General features: G+C 44.2%; 1 non-coding gene across 1 annotated transcript; it reads left to right on the top strand.

Annotated features, from left to right (window-relative positions):
- The first annotated feature begins 1,459 nt into the window (after positions 1–1,459).
- Positions 1,460–1,561, top strand: LOC129550854 (U6 spliceosomal RNA). Its single transcript, XR_008684972.2, has one exon. It is a non-coding gene; the product is annotated as a U6 spliceosomal RNA (small nuclear RNA).
- Positions 1,562–13,269: the final 11,708 nt, after the last annotated feature.

Here is a 13,269-nt window from a genome sequence, read left to right on the forward strand (position 1 = left end):
TATCGAACCCATGTTCCCTACATTGGCAGGCAGATTCTTAACCAATGGACTGACAGGGAAGTCGCTAGAAATGGATTCTTGAACACCTGACAGAGGTGCCTCCCTTCTCACCCGTTCTGGCTGTCCTTAGATCCTTGAGATGGGATCTCTCTTTTCCAGTAATATTTGGGGGCGAATGTGAGAGCTGAGCCAATGAGCCAGGCCCTGGCATTTCTATAGCCTGCTTGAGGACTGCTGAACCATTTTACAGAATCTCAGCTGATGTGAAGTTTGCAGTGGGGAACAGAGGTTGTGTTTAAGCTGAAAGAGCCAGATAATGATGCAGCGGAAGGTACACTCTCTCAGCTTAGATCCCATACACCCCAGGTAGCGGTCTATTGCAGTGTCCTAGGAGCACAGGAGGCCTCGGGAAAGAAGGGACTTACCTGCCTGGAGTTTTACTTAAAAATTCAAAAGTGTTGATCTTATTATGTTTTTACTTAAAACACATATAACATCACTTTGACAGCCCATATGTTGGGTTGGCCAAATGGTCATTCAGGTTTTTCCATAAGATGTTACAGAAATGACTTTTTGGCCAACCTAATACCGGGAGTTTCAGCCTCAGCATCAGTCCCTCCAATGAACATCCAGGATTGATCTCCTTTAGAATGGACTGGTTGGATCTCCTTGCAGTATAAGGGACTCTCAAGAGTCTTCTCCAACACCACAGTTCAAAAGCATCGATTCTTCGGTGATCAGCCTTCTTCACAGTCCAACTCTCACATCCATACATGACCACGGGAAAAACCATTGCCTTGACTAGACGGACCTTGGTTGGTAAAGTAATGTCTCTGCTTTTTAATATACTATCAAGGTTGGTCATAACTTTCCTTCCAAGGAGTAAGTGTCTTTTAATTTCATGGCTGCAATCAGCATCTGCAGTGATTACTGGAAAAGACTCTGATGCTGGGAAAGTTTGGGGGCGGGAGGAGAAGGGGACGACGGAGAATGAGATGGCTGGATGGCATCACCGACTCTGTGGACATGAGTTTGAGTGTACTCCGGGAGTTGGTGATGGACAGGGAGGCCTGGCGTGCTGTAGTTCATGGGGTCGCGGAGAGTCGGACACGACTGAGCGACTGAACTGAACTGAACTGAACTGAATACCGGGAGTTGGAGATGGACAGGGAGGCCTGGTGTGCTGTGATTCATGGAGTCTCAAAGAGTCGGACACGACTGAGCGACTGAACTGAACTGAACTGAATAGCAAAACATGGGCTTCCCTGGTGGCTCAGATGGTAAAGTGTCTGTCCGCAATGCGGGAGACCTGGGTTCAATCCCTGGGTGGGGAAGATCCCCTGGAGAAGGAAATGGCAACGCACTCCAGTACTCTTGCCTGGAAAGTTTCATGGGTGGAGGAGCCTGGTAGGCTACAGTCCATGGGGTCTCAAATAGTCGGACATGACTAAGCAACTTCACTCACTCACTTACTCAATACCAAAACTTATAATAATACAGAAGATTAACCTTGTCCTCGTACAAGGATGACGTGCAAATTTGTGAAGCAGTCCGTATTTTTTGTTGCTTTTGTCACTCAGTTGCGTCCAAGTCTTTGCAACCCCATGGGCTGTCACCCGCCAGGTTCCTCTGTCCATGGGACTTTTCAGGCAAGAATAATGGAGTGAGTTGCCATTTCCTACTCCAGGGGATCTTCCCGACCCAGGGATCAAACCTGCTTCTCCTGCATTGGCAGGCAGATTCTTTACCGCTGAGCCAGCAGGGAAACCCCTCCATAATTTTTAGCAGTAGATAATTGAAAAATCAATCCAATTTACAGCAACAACAAAACAGAAAATACTTAAGGATAAATTTAACAAACGATGTGCAAGACTTACATGCTGAAAACCACAGGTCACTGGGGTACCATCCTGCTCCCTGGCCTGCTGGCTTTACTACTAGATTGGGTGACTGCTCAGTTGACCTAGGAACAATGGCACCAGCCTGGGTAGTTCTTGCCAGAACTGGCAGGGGTTAGAGTGGTGTAGGAATAGCTGGGAAAGGCCCTCTTCTTGGGTAGGGCCAGATGATCTAAAGGCTCTCAAAGACAAAGACAAAGATGACTTGACTCTTTCAGCTAAGTGCCTATGGCATCCTTCCTGGTTACCCCATCCTGCCCATCCCCACCCTGTGATTAGTGTGGTAACTGTGAGTGATGAGGATGACAGTGAATACTGTGAGAATCAGGGCTGATGAATAGATATGTAACATCTTTGCAAGTACCTACAGGCCTGGTATCCTGTCCAAGTATTTCTGACTTTGAAGGCATGGTCCGGGGTCAGTCCAGTTCTTATTTTCTTACCTAGTATGGCTACTCTTTGTGTGTCCTTGTGTATTTATCCTGATTTCTTTCCTTAAATATTATTTCTTATTAAAAAGTGATATTTGCTTATCATAGAAGATTAAGATAAACAAATTGAATAAATTGAAATAATCACTCAAAATAACCTCTTGGAAGCCTGTGATATGGTTCCTGACAATGCAGTCCAGTAGGAACCAGTAGTTCCCGTTTCAGGATCACCAAATAGTTCAAGTTGATTAAGAAAATTCTTATTTACAGAAGAATGTGCTGTGTGCTTAGTCGCTCAATCGTGTCGGACTCTTTTCGACCCCATGGACTGCAACCCTCCAGGCTCCTCTGTCCATGGGGATTCTCCAGGCAAGAATACTGGAGTGGGTTGCCATGCCCTCCTTCAGGGGATCTTCCCAACCCAGGGATTGAACCCAGGTCTCCCACATTTCAGGTGGATTCCTTTCTCAGTGAGCCACTGGGAAAGCCCAAGAATACTGGAGTGGGTAGCCTATCCATTCTCCAAGGGAGCATCCCAACCCAGGAATTGAACCGGGGTCTCCTGCATTGCAGGCAAATTCTTTACCAGCTGAGCTACCAGGAATGCCAGCTAATAAATGTCGAAGAAATTGTAGCATCAGAAAAACACCCTCTTTCAATCCCTACTGAAATAATTAATTCAGGAAAGGAGAGTCAATGGATGCTAAAATCATTAGGTAAAAGCTTTCTTGGGGAAATGATTTTTCTAAGGAGGAAAATATGAAGTTACAATGGCAGGGGCCTTCTAAACCTCGTCCTTCATCTAGCATCACTGTTCCTGAAAGAGTGTGTGTGGCTGGCTGCTCACTGCTTGAAAGCCAATAAACAGGCCAGGCTGGTGGAAAAGAAAGTTTGCTTAATCTCAGATGCCACCAACTTGAGAGGGCAGACATCTGTCCAAAGGCCAGTTCCCCCCCACACAGTGGCAATCAGTGGGGCAAGAGCTTTCATAGGCAGAAGGAGGGGGCTGCATATAGAAACAGCATAGTCAGCCCTGACAGTCATCTTCAAATTGGTCTTCAGTGATCTGACCAGCATCATCTTGTTTTAGATACAGTTAATCTTCAGTTCTAGGGTCAGTTTGTTTCCATTTCTTTGAAGCCAGTTTTCAGAATTGTGGCAGCTCACGTCGTGGATACAGTCTGGTCATCATGCAGTTAACTTTTTCCACCTGGTGTTTTAGTATTTATGAGACAACTCACAGGATACGGCTCAGAATATTATCTAGAGCCCATGAGAAAGAACAAAAGGGCTTGACTGTGCTTAATGACTACATTACTATTATTTTGTCTCCTTTGACTGTTCTCCTTTGTTTCCACATGTCTCATTTCTCTGATTAAACTTATTCTTTGACTAAAGTTTTTCACAGACAAAAGGCAGACAGAGGTCATGGTTGGGGCGGGGGGTAGGGGTGGTGGCAAGGACCATAAGGTCTTATTCCATAATGGAATAAGTTTAATCAGAGAAGGTCTTATTCCATTTCATCGCTACTAGTAGGACATTGGGCTTGCCTGGTGGCTCAGAGGTTAAAGCGTCTGCCTCCAATGCGGGAGACCTGGGTTCGATCCCTGGGTGGGGAAGATCCCCTGGAGAAGGAAATAGTAACCCACTCCAGTATTCTTGCCTGGAGAATCCCATGGACGGAGAAGCCTGGTAGGCTACAGTCCACAGGATCGCATAGAATCGGACACGACTGAGCGACGGAACGGAACGGAGTAGGACATTGTCCCCTGCTTTCTGAGGTGATGAATTAGGCAGAGTCAGCACCACCTGGATATATTCTTGCCAAATTTAATCAAGCCTTTAGCTCTAACTTTCAGTTTTCAGAAAATGCAAGGATTAAGGAAACAAGGTGACAGACATCACAAGGAAACAGCACATATATCTAGACAGTCAACAAGACACTGGTGTGGCTTCTTCAAATCATTGTCAGTAGAAACACACAAAAACAACAAAGCAAACAGCCCAGTGTTTCTTCTAGATTAAAGATACTTAAGACCCAGAACAACCAAATTCAATTCTTAGCCTTCTATTGGATTCTGGTTTGAACAACCCATCTAAAGTCATCTTGGGGATTAAAAGAAATTCAAGTAAACAAGGAAGTGGCAGTTCTTTCAGTTCCTCTCCTGCCGGCTCCCTGCCTTTCCCACTGCTCACTTCACCCATTTATTTACCTGCCTGGCCCTTGAAGGCATTTGAGTTTGCCTAAAAAGGCCCAACCAACCATAAAAGCAGCAAGGGTTAAACCATTGCTCCTGAGATACAAAGGGAAGAAGGCCCCTGGTGAGGAGGGGCATCCACCCTAATGCTGTGGATTCCTGGGGCAGGGCAAGAATTTGAGGGCATGTAGGTGTGGAGAATTCCAGGGACGGCGGAGCCTATTGGCTGCTGTCTATGGGGTCACACAGAGTCGGACACAACTGAAGCGACTTAGCAGCAGCAGCAGGGTGGGTTCATACCCACGTAGCAGGTCAGAGCTCAAAGATCTCTCTCAAAGCAGTATGGTTACCTCTAAACGATTCTTATTCTTGTGATTTTTAAAGTTCCTAATTAAATATGAACGTTCCTCATTCTTCCTGCACCCCCAAACACTCTTCTTTTTTTTTTCTTCTTATGTTTAAAAAGTCCACCCCTCTTTCACTCTGCGCCTCCACTGAAGTAGAAACCCCACTCACACTTTCCCAGCTTCCTTTTCAGTTAGGGTCCACACATGTGACCTGGTGTCCACCAATCAGATGCAACCTCAGAGCCTACCTGTTTGGGAATTGAGCCCCACCCAGTTTGGCGTGGGTGGTCCGGAAGTGTCCTGCTTCCAGAGGTGGCAGCAGCAGAGTGTGAGCCCAGCATCAGCCCTGCCAGGGATCGCACCTGGCCCACACTCAGTCAAGGTAGCAATGATATCTCCTTACAGCAGCTCTGCCTTCTCACAGCTGCCAAACCTAGCCTCATGCCTTCACAGAGATTGTTGAAAGTGAAAGGCAGTCAGTTATGTCTGACTCTTTGCAACCCCATGGACTATACAGTCCATGGAATTCTCCAGGCCAGAATGCTGGAGTGGGTAGCCATATCCCTAACCCAGGGATCGAACCCAAGTCTCTCACATTGCAGGCATATTCTTTACCAGCTGAGTCACCAGGAAAGCCCAAGAATACTGGAGTGGGTAGCCTTCTCCAGTGGATCTTCCCAACCCAGGAATTGAACTGGAGCCTCCTGCATTGCAGTCAGATTCTTTACAAGGCAATGGCAACCCACTCCAGTACTCTTGCCTGGAAAATCCCATGGGCGGAGGAGCCTGGTGGGCTGCAGTCCATGGGGTCACTAAGAGTCAGACACGACTGAGCGACTTCACTTTCACTTTTCACTTTCATGCATTGGAGAAGGAAATGGCAACCCACTCCAGTGTTCTTGACTGGAGAATCCCAGGGACGGGACAGCTTGGTGGGCTGCCGTCTCTGGGGTCGCACAAAGTCGGACACGACTGAAGCGACTTAGCAGCAGCAGCAGCTATCAGAGAAGAGATTCTTAAAGGTATTGTAAGCCTTTTGTGCTTAAACTGGCCAGAGTGGATTCTGTTGTTTGCAACCAAGAATTCGGAGTGATTTGGTGTCTCATCTCTCTAGGCCTGCATCTGCAGAGGGAAGGAGATAATATTGCCTGGTATGCAGTCAGGAACTTCCCTGGTGGCTTTAGTGGTAAAGAACCTGCCTGCCAATGCAGGAGACGTAAGAGATTTGGGTTTGATCCCTGGGTCAGGAAGATCCCCTGGAAGAGAGCATGGCAACCCACTCCACAATCCTTGCCTGGAGAATCCCATGGGCAGAGGAGCCTAGCAGACTACAGTCCATGGGGTCACAGAGTCGGGCACGACTGAAGTAACTTAGCATGGATGCATGGGATGCAGTCAGAGCCTTTTTCATCCAAGTCTTCCACTTCCCCAAACCCTGAGTCACTTTGGGAGACATCCCCAACCCTCAACCCCCACGCCCACCCCTGATGAAATGTGAAGTCCCAGGGTGCTGTGGAAGAATTAGCAAGAGAGGCGCTGCAGTGGCAGGGCATCGGGAGTGTGAGGGGTCGCTGTCCATTGCTGAAGTCTCCAAAAAGAGCGTTGTCCTGTCTACCTTGGCAACTAACTTCCTGTTTCTTGGCTTGGAAGTGTTAGTGTCACTAATCAGATGAGGCTAAACCTCTTCAAGCCAGCCTAGTAGATTTTCCCTTGGCCCCGTTTGACATGGAAGGATCTATCATGCATACTTCTTTCAGATGCTCCCAGAGCTCAGTGAATAGTATCACCTTGGTCCCAACACACTATGATTCCCTATAATTCCCATGATTCCCAGAGGCCAAGTTCAGTGGATTCAGGGATGGGGGGTGGGAGAGAGAAGAAAAAGAAAACCACAGTCATAAATTCAGAATATTGAGAGACAGTACATAGAATTATCCAGATCAGTTCACCAAATGATCAGTAGCAGCCATATTTAAACAATGCTCTCTAGTTCAGCCCTCCTGGTACCATTGTGGGAACAGGACCCATGCACATCCTGGGCCCCAGCCATCACTCAGGGGTGCCCTCACTGCACATGGGGAGCTAAAGGGGAAGATTTCCACCACCTGATGACTTACTGCCTTTTCAGCTCGCCCAACCCAATCTCTTCGGTAACCTCCTGGGTCTGCCCACCTTCCTGCCTCCCTCTGGCCTTTGAAACAGGAACTTAATTCCACAGGCACATGAGGAGACAATGAGGCAGCCAGCCACACCAAAACTCAGGCGGAGTGACAGGATGATTGGACTGCAGATATTAGCAACGTAATAAGTGCCAAGCGACGTCCTCAGAACCACATACATATTAACATTTCATTTTCGCAACTCCATGAAGTAAATGTCATCATGCTCTCCATTTAAATGGGTCACAGAGAGGTTAAGTGACTTGCCCGAAGGCACATCATCTCCATCACAGACTCTCTACTGTTTACTCACAAGCGGAAGAAGCAGAGTGAGAAGTGAGTTTGTGGAACTGTGCCCTAATCTCTGAGAGGGCTTTTTACTCTGAGAATGTCTGGAGGATGAGGCCATCTCTCTAGGCTTTCTGTGAACACACAAGGGGTCACTTCTCATGATCCCCCAGGGTTTTCAGTGGCTCCCCTGGGTGTTCATTTCCCTGGACAAGAACACCTAAGGAGCCAAAGGAGCCTGGCATCTCGGCAGGACTGTGTAGCTCTGTTCTGATCAACTGTGCAGCCTCGTTTAACCTCTTTGAGCCTTCATGTCCTTATCTGTAAATTAGAAATACTACTACGACTCAGCTTGTGGAGTTGCTGTGAGGATTAAATGAGATAATGCATGCAGAGTGCTTTTACAGATTAAATAAATGTTCACTGTAATTATTAGATGTATTGTTCTCCTTATTCTCCATATCCACACCCCAAAGTTACATTCTGTGTAATGAGTACAGGACAGGGGGAGACACTCTGAGCTGCCTAACTCTTTCCTATTCCCACCAAAGACTGAGAGAAGGCAGGGACTTCCTTGGTGTTCGAGTGGCTAAGACTCTAAGCTCCCAACGCAGGGGGCCCAGGTTCGATCCCTGGTCAGGGAACTAGATCCCACATGCCTCAATGAGGCATCCCCCATGCTGCAACCTGGAGCCGCCAAATAAATAAATATTTAAAGGAGAAAAAAACGACTAAGGGAGACAGAGGTCACCAGACAGAACTGAACTTGAACGAACACTTGAAGAATGTTGGCCTGCTGTTGGGAATCATAAAAGACAAGTGAAAAGTCGGAGAGGAAGACAAACCAATAAGGGGTGGGGGTGGGTATGCAATGGCCCCCATGGGATAAGGGACTATGGGGTCAGAGAGTAGAGAAGACACTGTCCCCATCTATGGAGAACCAAAATGGACAGGACAGCAGACGAGGCTGCTTTTAAATTGTCCTCCAGTTTCAGACCTTGATGCTGAAGCAGGGCACCCAGCACGGCTCACTCCCATGCTGGCGCTCCTTTGCAGGGTCTATTAAACTGACCTTACAACTACCTTTTCCTTCTTTCTTGAAACAAGTTATCATTGTAATTATAATTATAAAATATTGAATACATACAAAGCTTATTTAAAAACTGAACTATTTTAAAGAAAAATAATAGAATGAATATCTATATACTACTCACCACCCATCTGAAAAACAATGTATACCTAACATCAGTTCAGTTCAGTCACTCAGTCGTGTCCGACTCTTTGTGACCCCATGAATCACAGCACGCCAGGCCTCCCTGTCCATCACCAACTCCTGGGGTTCACTCAAACTCATGTCCATCGAGTCGGTGATGCCATCCAGCCATCTCACTCTCTGTCGTCCCCTTCTCCTCCCGCCCCCAATCCCTCCCAGCATCAGAGTCTTTTCCAGTGAGTCAACTCGTCACATGAGGTGGCCAAAGTATTGGAGTTTCAGCTTTAGCATCAGTCCTTCCAATGAACACCCAGGATTGATCTCCTCTAGAATGGACTGGTTGGATCTCCTTGCAGTCCAAGGGTCTCTCAAGATTCTTCTCCAGCACCACAGTTCAAAAGCATCAATTCTTCGGCACTCAGCCTTCTTTACGGTCCAACTCTCACATCCATACATGACCACGGGAAAAACCATAGCCTTGACTAGACAGACCTTTGTTGGCAAAGTAATGTCTCTGCTTTTTAATATACTATCTAGGTTGGTCATAACTTTCCTTCCAAGGAGTAAGCATCTTTTAATTTCATGGCTGCAATCAGCATCCGCAGTGATTTTGGAGCCCACAAAAATAAAGTCTGACACTGTTTCCACTGTTTTCCCATCTATTTCCCACGAAGTGATGGGACCTGATGCCATGATCTTTGTTTTCTGAATGTTGAGCTTCAAGCCAACCTTCTCACTCTCCTCTTTCACTTTCATCAGGAGGCTTTTGAGTTCCTCTTCACTTTCTGCCATAAGGGTGGTGTCATCTGCATATCTGAGGTTATTGATATTTCTCCTGGCAATCTTGATTCCAGCTTGTGCTTCTTATACCTAACTATACCTAACATAGTGACGTCTAAAGTCCAGTCAGAATCTGTGCATTCTTCCCAAATACGTGAGGGTCTTAGAATTCTTTCATCCCAATCACACTCTCCTAATTTATTTGATAGTCCCACCCAGTATTTTAGCCTGTTTCCCTTTTCACACACACACAAATTTCACTGTATTTAGTATTTTTATACAGACAGTATGTACTTAGTTTTATATACATGTTGGCTAACATCTTTGCTCACCATTTCTTCTTTTTTTTTTTTACTTGGTTCTTCTATCTAGGATATCAGAAGTACATTCTTTAGGTTTTCTTTAGTGAAAAAATTTTGGCAGCACACTCTGCTTTTGTTTGAAATGGTTTTATTTAATCTTTCTTCTTGAAAGATAGTTTCACTAGGTATAGAATTATAGGTCAACGGTTATTTTCTGTTAGCAAATTAAAGATATCATTCCACCCACTTTGGGTTTCAATTGTTGCTAATTCACTAGTTCTCTAGTTCACTAATTCTTTCTTATGGTATATTTAATCTTTTATTTGAGATTGAGATTTGAATTTGAAATTTAGATTGGCAAACTATAGCCTGTATGCAAAATCTGTGCATAGCCTGTTTTTATATAGTTCTCAAGTTAAGAATGTAGTGCTGTTTACATGGTTGAATTTAGGTTGTAATAATTACTTTTAAAGATTTACAGCATTGAATTTTGAATTAGCAGTGTTAACTGTAGTTTGAGATTGGCAAACTATAGTTTGAATTAGCAGTGTTAACTGTTAACCACATTGCATTAATTCCTAAGCGATTTAAAGTTCTTGGAGAGCCAAGGCCGGCCAAAAGCATTTGTAGTCTGGTGATGACCCCCTTTTAAGCTAATTTATCTGAAACTATTTTTCTCACTCTTGCTTATTCCGTCTTTGACCTATTGCATTTCATGTTGAGTTTATCCATCAACATGCTTCACCTGTCAGTCAAGTGAGCAGTTTTGTTAGAACACATTGTACTGAGAAACACTTAAGCATTGAATGCAGAGAAAGCAGTGCTACCTCAGTTTTGCTGGAAGTAGACTTCGATAGTTTTCTTTCTTTGATGAATTTTCTGTATTTTCATGTTGTAAGTGGAAATACTTTTTTTTTTTTTTTTCATTTGCTTTGGAGCCAAAGTTCCTGTTCCTGGTGGTTGGAAAACTGTGCCTGCCGGCCAACTGACTTGAAGGAAAACTGTGGTATGGAGCGCTGCTTTAATTTTTTATTTTTTTTCCTTGAGTATCATCAGCTTACTTGTCTGGCAAGTGCAGGAGCCTGGGGTTGGCCTGAACTCTGCCAAACAAATACATAAATGTATTTAATAGTTAAATGTGTGCCCTTTCCCTTCTTGCTGCACCGTGTTGTCACTTAACCCCCAGAAGTTATTTATTTTATTCTTTGTTAATGTCAGGCTTATTTGGGGGTAATGTGATGACTATTTAGGTTTACATGACCCTCCTCACCTTTTCCTATCCCCAAATATATAAATATACATATATATGTATATATTTTACCTATATAATATATATATGTATATACACATATATGTATCTATATCCCTTTGTTTCTTTTCCTGCTAAAACTAGCTATAAAAGGGAGCTGCCTTCAATATACAAAGTATAAGAGTGTCAAGAAGCATCATAATGAAGACTTTTGAATCTGAATTTAGATCATTTTCATTAAAGATGAATTTCTCAGTCCTTTCCTCACAAGAGGGATTCCCAGTTCCATAGACACCTCCACGTGCTTGCTCTGTAAGGCCAGCTTTGGCTCAGCTGCCACACAGGAGCTGACTGGTCCTACCTGGTTTTAGTAGAGGGTCCTTCTTACTTTTCCATTAAAAAAAAAAATGTCCTCATAAAACTGTACTGGAAGGATGGATGGCAGGAACTTGTACCATTCAGCTTCCAATACTTTGGAACAGATTGAAAAGGGATTTTTAAAATAAAAATTTATAAAAATATTTATTTTAAAAAATGGTTTTTTTAAATATTTTAGTGTGTCGTGGAGAAAACCAAATAATGTTGTTTGACAGAGACCTATGTAGCCCACAAAGCCTAAAATATTTATCTTGCACTTTGAAGAAGTTTGCTAACTCCTGATTTAAACCATTTGCTATTGAAAATCCTATATATTAATAACAGTATTATGAATCTCTTCCCAACTTCATGTTCAGTGAAATCACATTGGTAGCTTGAAATCAGTCATGGTGAAAGTATTTACACCTGAAAATCAGCAAATGCTACAAAGGAAGACTTGGTTTAATGTTTTATTAGTTTTGATATCAAATTGCCAACATCCGCTGGATCATGGAGAAAGCAAGAGAGTTCCAGAAGAGCATCTATTTCTGCTTCATTGACTATGCCAAAACCTTTGACTGTGTGGATCACAATAAACTGTGGAAAATTCTGAAAGAGATGGGAATACCAGACCACCTGACCTGCCTCTTGAGAAACCTGTATGCAGGTCAGGAAGCAACAGTCAGAACTAGACATGGAGCAACAGACTGATTCCAAATAGGAAAAGGAGTATGTCAAGGCTGTATATTGTCACCTTGCTTATTTAACTTATATGCAGAGTACATCATGAGGAACGCTGGGCTGGAAGAAGCACAAGCTGGAATCAAGATTGCTGGGAGAAATATCAATAAACTCAGATACGCAGATGACACCACCCTTATGGCAGAAAGTGAAGAGGAACTCAAAAGCCTCTTGATGAAAGTGAAAGAGGAGAGTGAGAAGGTTGGCTTGAAGCTCAACATTCAGAAAACAAAGATCATGGCATCTGGTCCCATCACTTCATGGGAAATAGATGGAAAAACAGTGGAAACAGTGTCAGACTTTATTTTTTTGGGCTCTAAAATCACTGCAGATGCTGATTGCAGCCATGAAATTTAAAGACGCTTACTCCTTGGAAGGAAAGTTATGACCAACCTTGATAATATATTAAAAATCAGAGAATTACTTTGCCAACAAAGGTCCGTCTAGTCAAGGCTATGGTTTTTCCCGTGGTCATGTATGGATGTGAGAGTTGGACTGTGAAGAATGCTGATCGCCGAAGAATTGATGCTTTTGAACTGTGGTGCTGGAGAAGACTCTTGAGAGTCCCTTGTACCGCAAGGAAATCCAACCAGTCCATTCTAAGGGAGATCTATCCTGGGTGTTCATTGGAAGGACTGATGCTAAAGCTGAAACTGCAATACTTTGGCCATCTCATGCGACGAGTTGACTCACTGGAAAAGTCTCTGATGCTGGGAAAGATTGGGGGCGGGAGGAGAAGGGGACGACCAAGAATGAGATGGGTGGATGGCATCACCGACTCTGTGGACATGAGTTTGAGTGAACTCTGGGAGTTGGTGATGGACAGGGAGACCTGGCGTGCTGTGATTCATGGGGTCGCGGAGAGTCGGACACGACTGAGAGACTGAACTGAACTGAACTGAACTGAACTGAATTTTGATATCTGTGGATTACTCATTTTTGTCAGTTCAGTGATACATTTTAAAAGATATTTTGAGAACTTCCCTGGTGGTCCAGTGGTTAATTAATACTCTGTCCTTCCACCTTAGGAGGCACAGTTTCAACCCCTGGTCAGGGACCTAAGATCCTGCATTCCACGTGGCACCACCAAAAATAAAAAAAGAAGATATTTTGTTTGATATTTTATTCAGCATTCAGTTTTTTTACTTTCTCACTGGGAGATCATTCAGATATCTAATCTACCACACTCACATTGTCCAATGACCTGCAGGCACAGGGGGCTCTGCTAAACTTTAAGAGTCAGGGCTTAGTTTATTCATTTCACCTGTCCACTCTGTAAGACTGCAGACTCAGCCATCTCAATATG

Source organism: Moschus berezovskii, chromosome 21 (assembly GCF_049115385.1).
Source record: "Moschus berezovskii isolate FMDL1 chromosome 21, NW_MosBer_1.0, whole genome shotgun sequence".
In the NCBI taxonomy this organism is placed as follows: Eukaryota; Metazoa; Chordata; class Mammalia; order Artiodactyla; family Moschidae; genus Moschus; species Moschus berezovskii.